A 3990-nucleotide genomic window follows, 5' to 3' on the forward strand; every position below is an offset into this window, starting at 1 on the left:
ACTATTGACACCTTGCACAAAGAGGGCAAGACACAAAAGGTCATTGCTAAAGAGGCTGGCTGTTCACAGAGCTCTGTGTCCAAGCACATTAATGGAGAGGCTAAAGGAAGAAAAAGATGTGGTAGAAAAAAGTGTACAAGCAATAGGGATAACCATACCCTAGAGAGGATTGTGAAATGAAACCCATTCAAAAATGTGGGGGAGATTCACAAAGAGTGGACTGCAACTGGTTTCAGTGCTTCAGGAACCACCACACACAGACACATGCAAGACATGGGTTTTAGCTGCCGCATTCCTTGTGTCAAGCCACTCTTGAACAAGAGACAGTGTCAGAACCGTCTCCCCTGGGCTAAAGACAAAACGGACTGGACTGCTGCTGAGTGGTCCAAAGTGCTATTCTTTTATGAAAGAGAATTTTGCATGTTCTTTGGAAATCAAGGTCCCAGAGTCTGATGGAAGAGAGGAGAGGCACAGAATCCAAGTTGCTTGAGGTTGAGTGTAAAGTTTCCACAGTCAGTGATGGCTTGGGGTGCCATGTCATCTGCTGGTGTTGGTCCACTGTGTTTTCTTAGGTCCATGGTCAATGCAGCCATCTACCAGGAAGTTCTCAAATCAAATCAAATCAAACTTTATTTATAAAGCCTTTTTCATGCCACAGGCAACACAAAGTGCATTACATGATTATGAAATTGAAGCATAATTTAATTCATGCATGTTAAAACAAAACATGCCTTTACACATCAAAACAGAATTACATAAAAATTTAAAACACACAGTCGCACACACACACAGTCACACCACACACCCCTATTCTGTACAAACATGACTCTCTAACTTCTGTCTCCAAGCTGAAAGCAGATATAAAATATCAAAAGTAATAAATATCTGGCTTGATGCTGCTGTGAGGAAACAACATTATTATTATGGGGATCCATCCACACCAGGAGCCAGTCCACCTATGTCCTACAGCGGCCACCGTTGCAGCCACCCTGATCGGGGCCCATATCACAGCCATTAGGCTGCAGCATAGGGCCCCAGCCAACCAGACAAGGATAATCAATGCGGCAGCAACCCCCAGACCAAGCAAGCAAAACCCCCGGTGTGGAAGAAAACACTGGAATTAAAATTAAAAATAAATTACCTTAAGAAACGGTAAGAACAGCTAAGAATGAATAAATAAATTAATGAATGAATAAATAAATAAGAAGTAATACAGTTAAGTAAAATGAAAAGAAATTAACGTGATATAAAATTATGTAAAATAAATTGACATAAAATAAAATTTTGTTAAAAGCTTAGCTAAAAAGGAAGGTATTAAGCCTCTTTTTAAAAACATCAACGGTCTCTGCAGCCCTGAGGCCCTCTGGCAGGCTGTTCCACAGATGAGGGCCGTAACAATGGAATAAGGCCTCGCTGTATGTCTTGTACTGAATCCCATTTCACCCCTTAGCCCTTCCCCTCCGCTTTGCGCGTTCACGTGTAGGGGTAGGGGTGTCCTAATTCCTTTTAGGACAGAGGGGTAGGGGTAAGGGGTAGGGCTATATACCCCTTCAAACAAAGATTTTTCACAGGCACACTTGAAACGGAGGGGTATGAAAAATTTCCTGTTCTATACGAGAAAGCAAGTGTTTCTACGCACATCACGCTTTCTTGAGGTGCACAAAAAAAAAAAAAAAAAAAAAAAAAAAAAACAGCCACAGAGAAAAAGAGAGTATACCAGCACACACAATTAATTTTAATTGCATGCAAAATTTGTACATTACGTCCCACATATGCCTGTCGATAAGCAATAAGTCAATTAATTGCACTGTAACGAAAAAATGAGCGCAACAAGTTTGCCGCCGCGATAGTTTTTATTAGTCCCCCCCCCCTCCCCATCTTACTTCACCATAGACTGTGTATGACAACAGGATTCACTATGCAGTATCTCGACTGAACGCTCTTGTGGAGTGATCTCTCTCATGTCATGTTTGACAGCAGCACTAACCTGTGCGAGCCGGTACGCTGCGTTTGTTTACAGGGCTACTGTCACGCATCGGCCGTGAGACTCATGCATTTGAGTGGCTTCTTACGCTCTCACGCTAAACCTCTGATTTCTCACGCTGGAATACACATCAAGAGCAATGCCGGCTAATGGAGAGGTTCTAGAGGATTCCCAGTGGGCCGCATTACTTTTGTGCCGGTGTCCCGGCGTATATGTCAAAAAGACGCAGTGTCGCATTGCAGCAGCGGTTCGCTCACCGCTCATAGATCAGACTGACAAGCAGTGATGAGGGAGATATTTCAGCTTCATAGACAGCAACGATGCACAATATAGTTTTTCCTAGTTTTTTTAAATACAGCCGGCAGTTTTGCTGGTTTTTCCTGTTTGAGCCCCATGTTTAATATTTATTAATATAGCCTATTTACTGTTTTTTTTTTTTTTATTTAGTTTCTTCCAGTTCCTGTGTAAAATGTTCTTTAGTGACTACTGATGACGTATGTGACTGTTGAAGGGGTGTCCCAATTCGTAGGGGTTGACTTTTCAGCCCTACCCCTTCTAGCTCCGTTTTAAGGGGTAAGGGGCAAGGAGTAGGACCAAGGGGTGAAATGGGATTGGGCCTCTGTCCTCACCCTTGGAACAACTAAAAGGCCAATACCAGGAGTTTAAAAGAAGGTCTGATAAATAAGAGGGCCCAAGACCATTAAGACATTTATAAATTACTAAAAGAGCCTTAAAATTAATCCTGAAACACACAGGGAGCTAATACAACAATTTTAAAACCAGTGTGATGTGGTCCTGCCCTTTGGCCCTTGTCAGAACTCGTGCCGTCGAGTCCTGAAGTAGCTTTAGGTTTGAGATAGACTTTTTGGGAAGCCCAGAGAGCAGGGCATTACAATATCTACTAGAAATAAAAGCATGAATCAGCACCTCCATGCTGGCAAGAGAGAGAAATGGGCGGACTCTGGCGATGTTTTTAAGATGATAGAATCCTGTCTTTATGACATTTCTACAGTGTGGAATAAAATACAGCTCAGAGTCAAAAAGAACACCCAGATTTCTCATTCACAGAGGGATTAAAATGATGTAGTAAAATGATCTCTCTCTTGCCCTTGGGACCGATAATGAAATCTTCCGTTTTGTCCTGGTTAAGCTGTAAAACGTTTTCTGCCTTCCACGACGTAATATCTAAAATACAGTTTAAAAGTACATTAACTGGCTCTAGGTCATCAGGAGACATGGTGATTTAAAGTTGTGTATCATCAGCATAGCTGTGAAAATCAATGCCATGTCTCCTGATGACATCCCCAAGAGGCAACATGTACAGATTAAAAAGTATCGGGCCTAAAATTAATCCTTGGGGAACCCCACATTGCATTTTATGTATCGTTGAGAAGCATATACCCATACTTACATAAAATTGGCAATCTGTGAGATAGGAATAAAAACATTTAAGAACAGTACCTAAGAGGCCCACCAGACTTCTAAGTCTGTCTAGTCAAATCTGGTCAGCAACTGTATCAAAGGTGTCACTAAGAGCCAATAGAACCAGGACAGAAAGTTTCTGAGTCTAAATTAAGTCTAAGGTCTTTAACTGTTTTTAAAAGGGCTGTCTCTGTACTATGGTTTGCCCTGAAACCAGATTGATATTTTTCTAAAATTTTGTGTTTATTCAAAAACTCATGCAGTTGAATAAAAACTAGGAGGCAGACATTGTCTCACTACTGATGTGGTCTACTAAGAGATTCCTAAACTGCTGAATACACAGATTATTTTTGGTTTTCCAGTTCACAAGGATAGTTTTCTTTGCGATGCTTAATATTAATTTTATTTTTTATTTTTAATTTAATTGGTTTTTATTGTTTTATTGTGTAGTGTTTTATTTTTTCGCTGTGGTGTGTTTGTTCTATTGTTCAGCACTTTGGGCAACTGCTATTGCAGAAAATGTGTTATATAAATAAACTTGAACTTGAACAAAACAGCAGCCTCCTCCATGCACAGCAGCGTAG

Source organism: Melanotaenia boesemani, chromosome 14 (assembly GCF_017639745.1).
Source record: "Melanotaenia boesemani isolate fMelBoe1 chromosome 14, fMelBoe1.pri, whole genome shotgun sequence".
NCBI lineage: Eukaryota > Metazoa > Chordata > Actinopteri > Atheriniformes > Melanotaeniidae > Melanotaenia > Melanotaenia boesemani.